This window comes from Pinus tabuliformis, chromosome 8 (assembly GCF_031772625.1).
Source record: "Pinus tabuliformis cultivar Carrire ecotype Pingquan chromosome 8, CPIR1, whole genome shotgun sequence".
Classification (NCBI taxonomy): Eukaryota; Viridiplantae; Streptophyta; class Pinopsida; order Pinales; family Pinaceae; genus Pinus; species Pinus tabuliformis.
The window spans coordinates 1,619,873,062-1,619,891,966 of record NC_142294.1 but is presented as its reverse complement, the minus strand read 5'-3'; the positions used below and the strand labels follow the sequence as shown (position 1 = coordinate 1,619,891,966).

General features: G+C 38.6%; 1 pseudogene across 1 annotated transcript; it reads left to right on the top strand.

The window, feature by feature from the left end:
• Window positions 1-1,055: 1,055 nt before the first annotated feature.
• On the top strand, window positions 1,056-3,260 carry LOC149242299 (uncharacterized; annotated as a pseudogene). The gene is made up of 7 exons (XR_016246005.1): window positions 1,056-1,212; window positions 1,315-1,415; window positions 1,523-1,626; window positions 2,179-2,432; window positions 2,665-2,811; window positions 2,903-3,037; window positions 3,113-3,260. The product of XR_016246005.1 is annotated as an uncharacterized LOC149242299 (transcript).
• Window positions 3,261-18,905: the final 15,645 nt, after the last annotated feature.

The following is an 18,905-nucleotide window of genomic DNA, read 5'->3' as shown; positions in this document are numbered from 1 at the left end:
CGTGGTCCCGCGGCTCCCACACGGACGGCATGTACTGTGGTGGTCTTATGGGCGGAGAGCTGTCCCTCCTCGAGATCGTGGAAAGTTGCTTGGCTTGGGTTTTACCCTGTTCACGGCGTTTGGGTTGTTATTGTTACTTGGTTGTTTAGCTCTGCAGTCTCTGCGATTTTTCCTTTGTGTTTGTTGTATTGTCTGCGGTGAAAACAGAATGCGGTTAACTGTATAGCAAACGTTTGGTTGCGGTTCTGTTGTTCCAGGTCCGGCTTGTATGCCTCGACTGTCTGGTGTCACTTTGGTAAGTTCGGCTACTGTGCCGGCGACTATATGCGATCGATAGATCGCTGACCGCGCGTTGACCTAGCCGATTTTCCGAAATATTAAGGCAATTTCCTAAGTCAAACTAAGGTTTTGGGCGAGGAAAGGTTTTGGGGTCTTATTGCTGGCTTCGCGTGGTTCGAGGTGGAGGCCACGTGGTCCTGCGGCTCCCACGCGGACGGCATGTACTGTGGTGGTCTTATGGAGGGACAGCCTCGAGATCGTGGAAAGTTGCTCGGCTTGGGTTTTACCCTGTTCGCGGCGTTTGGGTTGTTATTGTTACTTGGTTGTTTAGCTCTGCAATCTCTACGATTTTTCCTTTGTGTTTGTTGTATTGTCTGCGGTGAAAACAGAATGCGGTTAACTGTATAGCAAACGTTTGGTTGCGGTTCTGTTGTTCCAGGTCCGGCTTGTATGCCTCGACTGTCTGGTGTCGCTTTGGTAAGTTCGGCTACTGTATTGTATTGTCTGCGGTGAAAACAGAATGTGGTTCCTGCCTGCTCGGTTAACTGTATAGCAAACGTTTGGTTGCGGTTCTATTGTTCCAGGTCGGGCTTGTATGCCTTGACTGTCTGGTGTCGCTTTGGTAAGTTCGGCTATTGTATTGTTTAGATGTTTGTTCCTCTGTCGTTTGGCGTTTTCCAGTGGCGTTGATGTTTGTCACAGTATTGGCATTCTGGTTAAATACTGGGCGTTTCTCTTACCTGCATGGGTTTTATGGAAATTTCCGTAAATGTCGGATGCACTTCTTTAATACTGGCACTAGCAACTTTCTTTGCTTGTGTTTTCGCAGGGCTCGAGAGCTTTTCTACTACTTAAAAGGTGGAACAGTAGATTATGGCGAAGAACACAGTGCCCAATATGGCCATGCCCGCTTTGGCAAGAATTATGAGCAAGGTAAATGAATATAAGAGTTCAGCCTTTAACTATGAAATGTCTTCCACAAAATATCTTGGTTGAAACTAGAAGCATTCATTGCTTTGATCTGAATTTTTACAGGCTATTATTCTGAATGGGATGAGAAACATCCAGTACACTTTGTTGGGCACTCTTCTGGGGTTCAAGTTGTCAGGGTCCTGCACAATATGCTTGCTGAAAAGGTAATCCAGTCACTCATTAGTTCAGCCTAAATTTGCTTTTCCGTTGGTAGCAATGCTGGAAAGTTGAAAAATTGTGCCTTTACGGTGCTAGAATTATCTTTATGCAGACATTCCAGGGACATGATAGCACTTCCGAAGGTTGGGTGCTGAGTGTTACCTCTTTATCTGGTGCTCTCAATGGAACAACTCGTGTCTACCTGGACGGAGTGCAGTGAGTTTCTTAGAAATGGTTTGCTTGTTTGTTTTATGATTTCTTTTCAGAGTTCCCCTGTTCTTGCTTTGGAATTTCAGACTCCCGAACTAGGTATTAGTATTGGGCAATGAATATATACCTAGTGGTAGAGTAATAAATGCTGTACAGGCTGGGATATACAATTATGAATTTGGAGCATCAGATAGTAGTAGAGCTTTTCTACTACTTAAAAGGTGGAACAGTAGATTATGGCGAAGAACACAATGCCCAATATGGCCATCCGCGCTTTGGCAAGAATTATGAGCAAGGTAAATGAATATAAGAGTTCAGGCTTTAACTATGAAATGTCTTCCACAAATGGGATATACAATTATGAATTTGGAGCATCAGATAGGAGTAGAGTAACAAATGTTGTATATCTCAGCCTTCTATGAAGCATTTATTACTCTTTTGCTGGGTTCATATTGATTGTCTATTGGGCATATATCTTGTTTCTACTGACATAATTGTTTCCATGTCACCTATTTTGATACCTGTGCTTAAACATCCTTCTCTTTTGGGGGATTGTAGGCCAGAAGATGGAAAGACAATCAAACCCTTCTCTCTGTTACAGCTGTGTCGTGTGGGAGTTATTATATATGATTGGTTGGACATTGCTTGGCTGAAAAGCTACTACAACTTTGGGTTTGATCATTTTAACATGACTTGGCGAAAAATGTTGGACCTTTTGCTTCAGATGATTGGACTCTTGTAGATTTAAGTCTACAGGTCTCAGTTGAAATCAATTCCAAACTCCAGACTTTTCCAAATACCTACTATTTCAGGTGGGGACTGCTGCATTTTTGGCCCACATTTGATAGAGACAAGTCTATCCTTGAAAATAAGATAGAGATGTTCAAAGCCCATAGTACTTGTTACATTCAAGTCCTCATGTTTCATTGGAAGCAATTATAGTTTTACGTAGAATGCATGTAATATGCATTAGTGGTGGTTAAAAATTCTGAATTGAAGGATTGACTAAACATTGATGTTTCAAACCACTTTTGCTTGAAACAGCTATGCCACAAGAAAGACACGAAAATTGTTTGGAGTCACCATGCCTTCAAGTCTGTCTGAAATTCATCCTCTTCTCTTTATTAGGACACTGCAGATGAGCCAGTGGTGCTATCCCAGCAATGTGCCACTTCCTTACAAAGGTTACAAGTGAGTGATTATTGAACAGACAGATTTCTTTCCTGCTTGCTTGAGCAATTGGTTATGTTGTTACTACTATTAACCCTAAATTTCTTAACAGTGACGAGGATTGGCAAGACAATGATGGAGCATTAAACACAATCTCGATGCTTTATCCCCGCTTTCCTGAGCCCCATCCCCACTGCTTGCTAGGTCCAGAATTAACGGATGGTCACTCGTTGCAACCAGGCGTTTGGTAAGAACCAGAAAATAACTTGTCTCAAGCTTTGAGAAAGACCTAATTAAGATTTCTAATTTGTGAGATTGACAGGTACTATACAATTGTGGAAGCTGATCACATTCTCTTTGTTATCCACCGAGAAAGAGCAGGGGTACAATTCGATATATTGTACGATAGCATATTTCAAAGATGCCGAAAGCAGACCAGAGTCATTAGTGCTGTTCCTTCTGTTCTCTAGGCAATGGATCATATATGCTGTAATGTGGAGAATTGTATGTGCCACTTATCTAGATTTGATCAAAGTCATTAGTGCTGTTCCTTCTGTTCACTAGGCAATGGATCATATATGTTGTAATGTGGAGAATTGTATGTGCCACCTATCTAGATTTGATCAAAGAAAGTAGTGAAATCTGCTCATGTTGTAGTTCAAAGAAGATTAAAGTTCATAAAAAGTGACGGAGACTATTGGTTCAAATATTCTTGTGGCATTTCTTGCGACATGGGTGGCCCTGCAATTTTTTTACTGTTTAAACCAGAAAAATTTACTACATGGTTAGTTTATTTTTAATATAGGTATGTAAATAAAACTTGACAATTCGAAGAAGTAACTTGTTAGGGTTTATAAACTGTAGATATTCTCTCTTGCTAGATCTTTCTGGGTTTTGGGTATTCTTAACTATTTTTTATATATATAAGAAATATGAGTTTTCAAGTCCAAGGATGTTGTCCCAATGGTTAGGTGGGGAGGTTTGGTCTCACAGGCCTTGTGGTCAAATCTTGGGCAAGACTATGTATGCCTTAGAGTTTGCTTCAAACATGATTTTTTCAATTGCAAAGAAAGGAAATATGAGTTTTTAGTAGACCCTTGATTGTAATATAATTTGCTTATGTATTAATATGAAAGGAGTATATTGGAAGAATTATTACAAGGTTGTAATATAATTTGGTTATGTATTGATATGAAAGGGGTATATTGGAAGAATTATTTATAATGGAGAACCATGAAGTTGGTAGTATATATATCTTAATGTTTACTCTTTTTAAGCAATGAGAAAATTGCACTTTGATTTTTTGTTTGTTTGTTTGTTTTGCTTAATAATTTTTTGTTTGTTTGTTTGTTTCGCTTAATAGAAAGGAAGCTAAGATGAATTTAAAAAGGGTCTGTGCCATGCAAAATATCTTCCTTATATGTCTATTGATAAGTGCCTATGATAAACACCATTTCAAATTGTTGCTTATAAAAATTATGGAAAGTTAAGTTGAAAGAATGATTATAGTTCTTTCAACTTTGCACTTTATGAGAATGATTATAGTTCTTTCAGCTTGGCACTTTATGAGAGGCTTTACGAGAACTAAAACACATTTTTCCTTTCCCCTCCATTTTATAGAATTTGGCTATGAGAAATATGTTCTCACTTTAGATATTCCTTAACTTGAATATCATCTTCATGATAAAGTTGGGAAAAAAACTATTCTGAATATGTCCCATTGCTAGGATTAGATCTCTACCTTTTGTTGTCCTTTCTATCACACCTCCATTACCTAGAAAGCAACTCTACTCTTAGGTCATGGTCTCATTTGGGTTGTGGAATTTTGAGTAGCATCATGATTAATTAAAGTGCAAATGACCTTTTTAATTTGTAACAAAACAATTGTTATATTTAATCATGCTTTGACAATTGGAAGCTTCTCATCGTACGAAAACTCATTTATTTATGTGAACTTATACTTGAAAATGTTGTTCAAGTTTAAAATATCTATGTGCACATGGAACACCCAAGACCATTGCTAAATTTTGCATGAGCAAAGTGTTCATTGCACCATGAGCAAGGAGTCACGTGGTGCCTATCCTAAACAATTAATCCTATCTTGATAATCTCAATTCCATTGGGGAAGGCCTCACCAATGGCTTCACAATGTTGTTAATGAATAGAGAGATGACACACATAGCCTCATCCTCTATCTAGTGGAATTATATGTCTCCAATTCTCACTCTTTGATGTAGATGCTAGTTGGAAATGAACACAACTCTATAAAAAACAATGGGCACTAAGAGTATATGCTCCATAAACCCTTGACGAGAAAATTATATTAATTCATCATCATTCCTATGCATTTCTTTCTATTGTACAAATGGTTCCTTTATATAGTGTAATATCCCCAACCAATTGACATTATCCACTAAGGGTAATTGCCCATGGTTTCTCAGGAGCAATCAAGCTTTAAAAGGAGGAGGAGAAATGAGAACATGACATGGATTTGGATATTTTCTCTTTGCATCTCAATTGAAGGCTCAAGCGAGTTTTCAACCCATTTGTCACTCCTCATGGGGCTCCACAACCATTCTAGTCTCGGGTCTCACCCCCGTTGGGGAAGTGGCTTCCTCCTCCACTATTCTCCGCATCCTTCTAGGTGGTTATCTCTACAGGAGGGAGGCCAATCTTGCTGCATTTCTTGTCCCTATAACTCACCTCCCCGTTTTGCTAGCAGGTTTGTTGCTTTGTTACCTTTTTTATCAACATGCTTCGTGATCACATAATCAAAAAATGAGAGGTGGGATTGGATGTGTTCCCCTATCAATTCCAAGCGCCAACTTTTAATTACCTTGTTTGGGGGCGAGTTGTTGATAAGGTGCTGAAGCATAGAGATTGCTATTTGAGAATCCTCGGTGACCTGTAGTTTTGTGATTCCAAGATCCTTGGCCATATAAAGTGCCATTTCTTTGACTTGACATAAATGTATTTTGCAACAAAAATGACAGAACGATTTTGATAAACATGAACTGCATTATATTTTGAATTTGGATTCTACTGCCACTGCTTATGCTCCAAAACCAATGTTCTCTGTGTAAAAAATATATATTTTTATATATATTCAATATATTATTACACAATGTATTAGCTTATCAGTTTAAATTATAAATTATATTTTTTAATTCGAATACTATGATATTGCAGAAAGCAAGAGTATAGAACACCAAAAGATAATGGATTTTTTCTTGGAGATCATGATCAATTTACATTTCAACTCGTAAAGTTTAAATGTTTTTTTAATTTTAATTTGTTTATTTTAATTTTTAATTTATAAAATAAACTTATCAAAATTATTTTATTATTGTACTTAGATGCTATATTTACTAACCCAAAACTATAAAAAAGGCCAAAAGTCATGTCCTTTTGCATCACAACAAATTATTAATTAAATGCAACAAATTACTAATTAGAAATTAGATGCAGGGTTTATTTTCTTTGCTAATTAGTAATTGGACAAATTTAAAGTTCACACTAAAGTTATGATAAACAATATTTTTAAATAAATATATCTTTTGTTCTTTTGACCATGGAATAATTCCTCAATCATTGAGATTAACCTGAATGGTATCATTTATGTCCAAACATGTTACTAGATATGTAATCTTTCAATCATGGGTTCAAGACTCCATAACTATAATTTTTAAATGCTTAAGTTCTTCTTTGACCTTCGAGAATGATCTATGTAAATATTGAACACTCTCCACCACGACTTTAATTAACAAATTTATATTCATAATAATGTTTATTTGGTCATTATCATTTTATAAATATTTCCATAATATTCAAATGTAAAAAAATAAGAAAATTCTATGTTTTCTGCACCATGGTTATTAAAATACATAACTTAGTTTAACACCTTCCTATTATTTTAATATGTTTTGTGCACCATGGTTATTACAATACATAACTCACTTTAACACTTTCCAATTCTTCGTACATTATAATTCATTATTATGCATTTCAACATATTTTATACCCCGTGCTTATTAAAATACATAACTTACTTCAACACTCTCTAATTCTTCATACATTATCATGCATTATTATTACCTTTTATAGTTTTTTTCCCTCAAGTTTTCTATGATTCACTGTTAAATTTTATTATATTTTAATTATTAATCTAAGCGTTTTTTAAATCATGAGACATTGGAAAATTATATCTAAAACTAATCTTATTTTAAGAAATACAAACTCAACATTACAAGCATTTATCAGTTCAATGACATTTATGACAATTCTTACTTAACAAAGGCAAAGTTCATTATATTTCACTCTTCGCATAAAGTCAAAAAGTTCATACAACAATTGGCCATCCAATTCATTAAATCTTAATACATGTAAGCATGCCTACAACACACTACTAATGGAAACCAGCTCTCATGATAACGCAAATTAAATCTCCTAATAATAACTGGCCAAATTGTTCTGTTAACCGGCAGGGACTAGCGCCACAACAGTGGCTCCTTGTTGTTTATTGTTCCTTTATTATGTTTTTCTTGTTACATATTTTTTGTCATTAAGTTCTTATTATACCTACCGCAGGCATGGTATAACACATACCGTTTTTCCTTTGACTAGGTATTAGTTTGTCTTTGACCAAAAATTTATGACGCTTATCCATAGTTTAACATTAGGAATTCAATTTTTATTATTTAAATTTATTTATTTGTAAGGTGATTGGTTGAGGTCTTATTATGGGTTCTTTAGTAACTTCCATTTCTATTAGTTACTAATTTTTTGTTTTTTGTTTTATTTTCTTTTTATTTAATTTTTTGATTTTTTTCTTTTTCTTTTTTCTATTATTTATATTTTCATGAATTATATTTTTTTCACAATATTTTCAATTTAAGGTAACTTATTATTATATTAAAAACATATTTTAATAAATTTAATTATAAACAATTATATATATTAATAAAACACACACACACACATATATGTATGTTAATATAAACAATATTAGTTACATATTTTTTTAATTTTGGTGATGACATTCAACATACAATATTTCATTAGTTGTTTTATTTTTGTGATGAAGCACTAGCTACTATGTAGCCTTTGTTGTTTATTGTCCCTTGATTATGTTTTTCTTGTTACATAATTGTTTAAAATTTATATATGTTTAACTCATATATTATTTTTTTATATAATAATAATTTAAAATAAAGTTATAAATTAGTTAATTTTTATGATTTTTAAATTTTTTGACAATGTGAAATGTATATGAGATAAGTGTCATGATCTTGCTTGCTAATATTATGGCATGGTTTACCACACAAAATTTGAGTTGCTTTATAATAAAATCATTTTTAGTAGAATTAAAATCTATATATGTTTAACTCATATATTATTTTTTTGATAATAATAATTTAAAATAAAATTATAAATTAGTTAATTTTTATGATTTTTTTTAAATTTTCACATTGTGAAATGTACATGACATAAATATCATGATCTTGCTTGCTAATTTTATGGCATGGTCTACCACACAAAGTTTGAGTTGCTTTATACTATGAAAAAAATGTCATGCCCAAAAGTGTCATATTTATTGCTCTTTAGTTTGGGTCAAAATGCTTTGACTCTTAATTAATTAGCAAAATCTTAAAAACTATTTTCAAAGTTTATTAACGTTTTTGTAAAATTAAATATTAAATTTATTTTTTAGAAATTGAAAAATAATTGTTGAATTTTTAAAATTTGAATTTCTAATTTTTGATTGGTGGATGTCTAATTCTATGTGGTTTATTTGTCATAATTAAAAATTGTTTAAAAAAACATCTAGTACCTTATAAATTGGAAATATTTGAGATTTTTCCTCTATTTTCTCAATAAAACATTGAGGATTATGAAATACAATTAATTATGTATAAAAAAAATCCATAATTAATATTTTCTTTCCATTCATTATCATAGTTAATTTTAAGAATAAAACAATTGAATTTTTTGTTTTTGTTTTTTTATCCGTTATAAATCTTTTTGCTTGCTTTTTCTATTTCAGTTTATTCCTTTAGCATTTTAAATTTTCTAATTTGAAAGGAATTCATAATTACATTTATTCTAACAATAATCTTAATAATGATAAACTTTCTATATTTCTATAATTTTAATAAAATCCATTCATTACTTTATTGATTTGGAGTCAATAAAATTTAAAAAAGTGTTTTAGATACTACTTTCTTAGGTGTATATATATATAATGAACTATGCAAATATTTAGTTAGATAGACGTGTACTTTTATGCCTGAATAATAGAGTAATTACTATGGATAACATCTGCTATCAATAACTTTTGTTGTCAATTACTTTTTACTTTTTACTTAAGATGCAGGTACTAGCTGCAACTGAGACTTATTTGTCATTAAACTCTTATTGTTTTTTATCTTTTTTGACGTAGCCCAGCCACACTGGCCCACAACTCCACGTGTCCTCGGATTTACAACAGTTGCCGGACTTTACAATGTGTTAGATTTTTCCGGCAGTCGCATGCAAAGGTGGTCAGTGAATGTCGGGTTGGCAACTGTGAGCAATTAATGCCGCATTCAATTCTTACCTACACACCTCGGGCCTGGTTCCTCCGTTGGTTCTTTGGCCAAAACACTTTGGCTTCCCGGTCATTCGAGATTGTTCTTTTTGCCTGTGAAGTTGCTGCAAGAGTTTGTTGTGTGGTTTTTGCTCTGGCGAGTATGGAAATCCCTGGTTCTTCTCCGGGTATGACTGTGGGTGAGTACTGGTCTCCCAATCCTGGTTATGAGTTTGTCAGTGGTTTTCTCCAGTGGCTCGAAACCATTCTGGTTCTGGTGGTGTGCTCGCTCGTCTCCTTTTCACACGGTAAGATTTCTTAGTCTCGTTCTGTTGTTCTGCTCTGGTCTGGTTGTAGAACCTGGTGTCTCATCCGTTAACTACTCCTTGCTATTGTTCTATTGCCTCTGCTTTCGTATGGTCACCTCTGCTACTATTATTGGTATCTCTGGTCACTGTTCTGTGTGCAAAATGGTTTAACTTCCGTCGTCCTTGGATTCAGGTAACAAATTAGTAGGTTCTCGCGGCTCTGAAACAGGTATTGACTCCTTCCCTAATTCAATTCGACCTTCTCATGGTATTGATGCTAACCAGAAACGCTCCTTCTGTCTCAGCTTTGTCGATTCGGTCATGGCTCTGCTCCTCGAACCCTGGGTCCGGCTTGCTCAGGTAATATATGAAACCCTCCTGTTTTTGTGGTTGCTTTGGCTTCGGTTCTTTGTTGTGTAACTATATTAACGGTGCTCTGTTGTGTGTACAGGTCAATGGCTCGACCTGGGTATGCGGGTTCCTCCGGGAGTCGGTCTTCCAATGGTAGCGAACCTCTGCCGGTAGGCTCTAGCACTTCAATCCGTCAATGCACTGTTAGATCTTTGGGTTTTCTGTAGATTTTGTTTTTCCGTCTTTGCTTGTCGTATATAGTCATTGTCCCTTGCGGAGATGAGGCTTCTGCCTAGTTGTAATTTCCTATTCTGGTTAGTCGTTCGTTTGACTGATTATTTGGGTTTCTGTTCCCAAACCCTAGGCCAGGGTTTGTCCACTCTGGACGTGGCACTTGTTTTTGTTTATTAGTGAATGTAATGTATCTATGTATCAGTCAATAGCAATGAGAACATGGTTTTGTGATATCTGTTTGATTTATAAAAATTATGAGGACTCGTTCGAAATTACCTTAACTGTGGTTTGCTTCTCCGGCACTCTGTTGCCAGTTCTGTTTGCTCTCGGTCCTTTTGTTGTAACTCCCTATTCGGACTGTGCTTCAACTCGTTGGTCCTTCACTCTGTGGCTGTACATTTAAATGAGTTTGTTGTAGTTTGTTTATTCGACGAGAACACAAAAACAATACGACCTTACCGTGGTCTTTCACTGTTTGTCAACACTGTTCATTACAATTCGATAAATAAAAAGAAAATATAATATTACAGTAGATAGGCAATGAATACAAATGGACAGTTTTTGGAAATAAGATCTGTCTCTGTTTCTTTATTTCTCTGTTATGAAATTGCAAAACCTTTCTCTTGTCTTACATTGTTGCTTTTATACCTTTTGGTTACTGTTACACAGTAATTTGTCACCATCCCTGTTACTCCTCTTGTCGTACCTTAGAGGACTCATTCCGGGAGTTATAAGAAGTGACAAGGGCTAAAAACACTTGCATTATGTTCCCCTGAGTATGTACTCCATGTTCCCTGAAGACACCTTCTGCAGATCATCCCTAAAAAGTGCTCTTTTTCCATTGGCGCAAGTCCATAGTATCCTACCCGCGCCAATGATGGAGATCCTCAAAAGAGGGCGCGACCATTGGCGCTCTATCTTAGAGCAACAGTCGCGCCAACCAAATTTAGTCGTGCTTTTTGCCTTAATGCACGTCCGACTGTTGTTTCCTTCATTACATGGAGCTTTTCTGAGGATAGAAAATCAGTTTTTTGTCGAGCTTTATCCATCTTTATGGCTTTTGCTAATTCCACGAAAGGTGTCCCGGTTCATCGCATCCTCCTCCCTTCTTCATCTATATAAGCTTGTCATTATGCATTGAGGGGGAGAGAGTGTTGGTGTTAGTGTTATGCTAGTGATTTGGTGATTGAGTGATAGTAGTGATGATTATTGGTCATGGAGTGTTAGATGTTGAGTTCTTGGAGGAATGGTAGTGAGTGCTAGAGAGGTTATGCTGTCGAAGAAGAGATGCATGTCAAGACACATATAGTTACTCGCCCAGCCAGGAGAAGGGTCGACGTCAGAACAATGGTTGTAACTTTTCCTGTTTATTAATTGATGAGTGACTGCTATTATAGTTCCAATCTCATTATCTATCATGGTGATATGTTGATTTATTTCCTTTCTGACTAAAATATAGTTGTGCCTTGGTAGTTTTTATGTTGGTATCTGTCTCTTCCTTTGCATGTGCAGGTATTCGTCATGATCTGTTGGAGCAAGGGAGCGAGGATATCAACTCTGCTTCAATCATAGCGTTGGACTCCAGGTTAGTCTTCTTGATTCACCTTTGATGCATAACTAGGAACTTGCGTAGCAGCGTGGTTTGTTTGTGGCTAGTTCTGTGATAGGCTAGTGGGATCGCCTCTGTCCGCAGAGGGGATTTACCTTACCAACAAATTGGCGACTCCGCTGGGGAGTAACTCTTTGATTTCTGTCTTGCATGTTAATTTTCTTCTGCTTGCTTGAGTGCATGAGCTTCCTGAGTCAGTTTTGAGTTGATTCTTTACTGATTGACCCATCTGAGCACTGTCAACCCGACCTGAGGTCGTATCTTTTATCTTTTTAGTTGGAAAGCTTAATTGGCGCGGTTATTTCTCTGACAGTCGCGCCAGTTGGCGCACGTTGCTCAAAAGCAACTCGCGCCAATTCTGTGGTAGCGCAAGTTGCAGGCTGACAGTCGCGCCAGCTCTGTAAATTTTGCCTGTGTATGGGTGGAAAGCTCATTCAGTCTCTTTATATATCTCTTTCAGCCTCTGGAACTGTGTTGAACCTCTGCTTGACTGGTTTTAGCCTGTATCCCTCAGCTGTTTGCTTATTTCCAGTGACTTTTCATGTCTAGCCTTCTGTGGGAAGTTTCGGTCTCTTGATCATCCAGTCAGCTTGTTGATTGTTCTACACCTATCCAGTAAAAGCTTGATCTTCTATACTCTGAATACTTCACTTCTAGCCTCTTTGAAGTTCACTAGTTTTTGTGTTTTTCCTTGCTTGCATGGTTCATTTTGTGTTTTAGAATTGGTTCTATTTCATTGACTGAACTTGGATTGTGCATATCTCTTAGAATTTGTTTACATGCATCATGACATCTTAAAGGAAAGAAAAACAAAAAATCTCTTGCATTATAGTAGTTAGCATTTATTGTTATTTGTTGCTATTGAAAAGAAAAAAGACAAAATTTCGTTTCTTGTTATTAGCTGCATTAGGATCTTTGTTCTTTGTTGAAGTGATCATTTCGTTTGTGAAAAAGATCTCAACCCTCCTGTAGATATAATTCATCGAATCAAATGATTTAATTTCGGCATATAGTTTGCATGTAAGAAGTTTTCGAGATATCACATACGGTAGGACCAAAAAACTGAAACATAATCAAAGATAAACTTTAAAATGAACTCAATGAACATAACAACGCATTGGAACATAACACAAACACTCTAGAGGTATAGGTTAGAGACGTGTTCCGGCGTCGTTAAACCTGGTAGTTTATCGTCGAGTGGTTGGGTGATTCCTCCACGGTGAAACGGTAGCTGCCAATACGGACTGTGCTCCCACGTACCGTCGAGTATATATTGGGAGACCCCTATAGGAATAAAGCCTTTATCCATAGGAAGCCGTGTCAGCCGCCCTACGATTCGCAATGCAGTGAACACAGCATTCACAAAGATCGACCACCCGTACCCTAAAAAGTATTATGTGGTTTTGCGAAAAGTTTGGCACACCCTCTACCTAGAATTCCAGAGCAGTCACTTTTGATCCTTTTCGGACTCCCTAAACGAAAAGGTACCTATGAGCATCTTGTCACTTCGTGCTCATTAAATATTCGAAGGAGACTAGAGTCATCTTTTACCCTTTTCTCGACTCTTAAAAAATGAAAAGGTTAAGTTCAGTGTCTTAAAATTTATTGGCCACGATAACATCTACCCAATTAGATTTTGTTTGCGTTAGCTTGAGTAGGGTTATTCCTCGTTCAATGGCAGCCTTTCCGGTGCCCACCGGCCAAGGTGTTCCTCCTGATGGGTACCCTCGCCCATTTCCTTCTGTTGGAAATGTCGGTGTTCAGTATATCGCAACATTGTCTTTGCCTGGGTTGACCATTGGTTTACCCGTATGGTTGTTTTCAAACTCGGTGGTCTCAAGTGTGATAACTTCTGCTCCGAATGAACCCACCTCCCAGGTAATACCCACTTCGAAGGTTACTTCCAAGGTCAATACCGTCCAAACCACCACGGCAAGCAAGGCTTCGAAAGAGAAGAAAAGAGGGAAAGCGAAAAATAAGACGGAGCAACCTAAGCAGGAAACCCCAAAACCTCAACCTGAGGACGGCACTAAACGCAAACCCAAATATCCTTGTCTTATTTGCGATGAGGATCACTTTACCAAGGATTGCCCGAGGCGGTCCGAAGTTAGTCGTTTGTTGAAAGGCACTCCCGAGACTCCTGCGGTGCTTAAAGAAGCCTTTCCTTCACAGCAAACTCAAATGGTTGCTGACCCCTCTCAACCTCCCTCTTCCTTCGGTTCCCAAGTGTTTATGGCTGGAACGATACCCATCAATATCAGTACTCGAACAAAAGATTACCCACAATCTACCGGGAAGGAGCCTGAGATACCCTCTAGTGCTCCTCCGTTCAGTTCGGGTCCACCACCACCTCCTCCACCCGAACAACATCATGTTGATTCCAAGGTGGACCTCTCCCCTTCTTCGCCTATTTCTGCGTCCTCATCTTCTACTTCGCCTGGCGAAAGTCTGGATTCAAGTAACCAGGTGGCTAAGAAGAAAAAGAAGAAGAAGACAAAGAAGAAGAAGACCCCTAAACCAGAGGTTAAAGGTATAACCCAAGTCGAGCCACCTTGTTCTCCTCCGCGGAAGGTCAAATTTCCTTGTAAGTTGTGCAAAGAAGACCACCTTCTCCGCGATTGTCCTGGTATTCCCAGGGTTTTAGAAGTATGGTCTCATGATCCGGACCGCCCTTCATCATCCTCTGTCGATCATGGCGATGTTACCTTATCACCTGGAAACGGTAAGGGAAAAGAGAATATTCGAATCCCTTGTAAACTTTGTGAAGGCAATCATCCCCTTCACCTTTGTCCATTCATGGATAGAGCCACTATTGTATTGGAAAGTCTTACAGCTCCCTCAACCCAACTTCCTACTGGTTATCAACGCCTTTCTGCAACTGCAGAACGTTCCCCTGCTGACAAAGAAATAAACCAAGATTCCTCTCTTGTCCAGCCTCCTCTTCCTGAATCTGGCTCTGCCAAGCCTGTTCCAGACCAACCATTGGTCGGAAAGCGTGTCGACTCGAGTTCACCACCCGCCGACCACTCTATTTCGGAAGAGCATCATTCTCCTGTTCTTCTCGTCTCCTCGGATTCTCCTACATCTGGAAATACCCCTACACCTGAGAGTCCTACTGCGCTCTCTCTCGAGCAGGGGGGCAATCATACGATTCCCCTACCAAGTAGTTCAGTCGCTTCATTTGACTGGAGACGTTTGACTACCTTCCGCCTTCCATCTCATGTGCCTTTTTGGGTCATGGTACACGCCTATGACAAGGAAATACCGGGCACTGTTTTGGATGAGGGTGCATCTGTTAGTCTTATGTCTGCTACTACTTGGCAAGCTTTGGGTTCCCCACAGCTTGTGCCCGTAGCATCGAATCTGACTGCTTTTGACGGAGGAACTAGCCAACCATTAGGGATCCTTCCAAAGTTCCCTATTACTTTGGGAGGCAAGACCGTCTATATAGACATATCGGTTACCCAAGGTGCTTTAGATTTCAATCTTCTCCTTGGTCGTGACTATGTTTATGCCATGGGGGCCCTTATTTCTTCACTTTTCTGTGTGGTTTGCTTTCCACACAATGGAAGAATTGTGACTATCGATCAATTATCGTTCGTTAGTCCACGGCTCCCTCCTGCGCAGTCGTCATCCCCTCCTGGTGTTTATCCACCAGTTGCATCTGCCCCACTGCAGGTCAACTACGTGGCCACCTATCCCATGCCTGTAACCAGCGATGCCGCCGTCGTGCATAGTGTCCTGGGGGCATTGGGTCTTGACTTCTGAGATGTTGTCCTTCCACCGGGAGTGGCACTCTTGGAAGCCCCGACTTCCTGTTCATTATGATGAAGTTTGGGTGGAGCACAGTTCGTTTTCCTGTGTCAAGCTCCTTAAAAAATGAAATTAGGTGGCGGAGCATAGTTCGTTTTCCTATGTCAAGCTCCTTAAAAAATGAAACTAGGTCTATCTGAGGATAGTTTTGATCTTGTGGAAACCTCGTTAAAAAATGAAACAAGGGTTATGAGGATAGTTCTTTTACTGTGTCAACCTCATTAAAAAATGAAACATCTCCCTTTCCAAATTGAGTCTTTTGATTAAGATCTCGTAAAATACAAGTCGAGTCTTTCACAGATCTCGAGAGTGAACCTTCATTCCATCCACTCCGTGAATGCCATGAAGCTTGGGGGGCATGTACCTCGATTGGTATAATCATGCTAGGGGCATGCAACAAAATTTTTTTTAACAAGCAAAGTTCTCCATGGTTCAAGCTTGTGTAAAAATGAACCCATTTACATCCCGTGATTGCCTTTTATCCGCTAAAATTCTGCTAGATGAGCCCTGGTTGTTTCATTCCATCGCTACTATCTTTTTGGCCGATCATATGCTTTCACTTGGTTGTTTCTCCTTTCCTGAGGAACCGCAACGATGAGTGGTCTTATTAGCCAGCCTCTTAACCTTTACGTGTTTCAAGTAAAGTTCCACCATTACCGGAACCAGTTGCTATCCCTTATACCACTCGTTCCTTCAGGACGAGTCGCCTTTACGCTCTTTTCTGACTCGTAAAATATGAAAAGATTGCCGAGTATTTTTCCCTTTTTGACTCGTTAAAGAAAATAAAAATGGAGGTCCGCTTTCAGCTCTTTTCTGACCATTTAAAGAGGAAAAGATTGCCGAGTCGCTCCTCTTGACTCGTTAAATGGTGATAAGGGGCGGTCGTGTTAAGTTCTTTTTGTCGACCGTTAAAACATAAAAAGATTACCGGGTTTTTGTCGTTTCAAACTCGTTAGTGGTTACGAAACGACGTGATTTTGACCGCTTTTTTACTTTTTCAGGTCGAAGTCACTAATCATGAAAAGTACTCCTCGATCGTAATGATCGGGCGGTTCTTTCGGGTATTATTTTATACTTTTTCGGGCCCGAGAGACACAACTGTACGAAAAAGGACATCCCTGGAGTTTCCTTTTCTGCTGTCTTTTCAAACTCTCTAAACAAGAAAAGACGCCGAGTTCTTCCTTTGTCAGACTCGTTAAAACTTAATGACATTGGATTTTGTCACAACACAAGCATATGCTATCCCCATCAAGCTTGTTAAAAATAACTGGGGTACTCGCCAGAAATGGTGGGGGAAAATAAAATTTTTTGAACCATAATTGTTACCGTAACGGCAATATGTTGCTCTTGAACATGGCACTTTTTGCTTTCGTGTCCAGGGTGGGGATATTTCATCTCATATCTTTCACTTGCTTCCATGGATTTGGGTACCCTATTTGACCTCTCATTCACTCATTGCCTCGTCATAATGACCTTTGATACATTGATGTCAAATACTGCCAATTCCGTTAATGTGCCGCCGATATGTTCAAGAGAAGTTGACCTCTGCAAATAAACAACCTCCCTCTGATAGTTCGCACAATCTTGATTCACGACATTATCTCTCTGTCTCGTGTCGATGATGTGGGAAACATTATGGCCCACCTTCGATCAAGGTCACTCCCTGTCGACTTCAGCTCATTATCCAGGAAGTTGACCTAGAGACTCCCTTCCGGTGCCTTGGAGCCTGCATGCCTCAATGGCAGGTTCTTCGTGTTCGACGTGAGGTTTTCATCATTGGCCTCCGATCGAATGATTCTATGGGTGTTCGACTTCAGCTCATTAATTCACACGCCGTAGATTGTACCTATAGTACCTTGAGGGCCATTGTCATTATTGGTGGTACCTCTCGCGTCTGTTAACAGTTTCCATTATTGACTGGTAATCAGGCGATGTTCATGCATGTTCGACTTCAGCTCATATATTCACATGCTTGGACTTGTACTCTTGTTCGGGTCGAGATGGAGCGCAAGACCCTGGATTGTGTCTGTCGTAATCCAGGCGTGATTCTTGGTACTTGACTCATTCACTAGATGGCTGCGACCATACCTGAGTCAGTTCATTGATCCTAACCAGATGGCTACGTCCATACTATGGATCCAGATTATTTATGTACTCTCTTATGGATGGCTGCGACCATGCCACGTACATCATGTAATTGAACTATCAGTCATGTCTCTTAATACAGCTCCTCGGCGGCAATAACTATATGTGCTCTTGTGTGCTCTTATGTGCGTTCTGGTAAAGCATTTCACCCCTCTCCACCTCTCGGACTTCATGCTTTAGGGGGCATCTGTTACACAGTAATTTGTCACCATCCCTGTTACTCCTCTTGTCGTACCTTAGAGGACTCATTCCGGGAGTTATAAGAAGTGACAAGGGCTAAAAACACTTGCATTATGTTCCCCTGAGTATGTACTCCATGTTCCCTGAAGACACCTTCTGCAGATCATCCCTAAAAAGTGCTCTTTTTCCATTGGCGCAAGTCCACAGTATCCTACCCGCGCCAATGATGGAGATCCTCAAAAGAGGGCGCGACCATTGGCACTCTATCTTAGAGCAACAGTCGCGCCAACCAAATTTAGTCGTGCTTTTTGCCTTAATGCACGTCCGACTGTTGTTTCCTTCATTACATGGAGCTTTTCTGAGGATAGAAAATCAGTTTTTTGTCGAGCTTTATCCATCTTTATGGCTTTTGCTAATTCCACGAAAGGTGTCCCGGTTCATCGCATCCTCCTCCCTTCTTCATCTATATAAGCTTGTCATTATGCATTGAGGGGGAGAGAGTGTTGGTGTTAGTGTTATGCTAGTGATTTGGTGATTGAGTGATAGTAGTGATGATTATTGGTCATGGAGTGTTAGATGTTGAGTTCTTGGAGGAATGCTAGTGAGTGCTAGAGAGGTTATGCTGCCGAAGAAGAGATGCATGTCAAGACACATATAGTTACTCGCCCAGCCAGGAGAAGGGTCGACGTCAGAACAATGGTTGTAACTTTTCTTGTTTATTAATTGATGAGCGACTGCTATTATAGTTCCAATCTCATTATCTATCATGGTGATATGTTGATTTATTTCCTTTCTGACTGAAATATAGTTGTGCCTTGGTAGTTTTTATGTTGGTATCTATCTCTTCCTTTGCATGTGCAGGTATTCGTCATGCTCTGTTGGAGCAAGGGAGCGAGGATATCAACTCTGC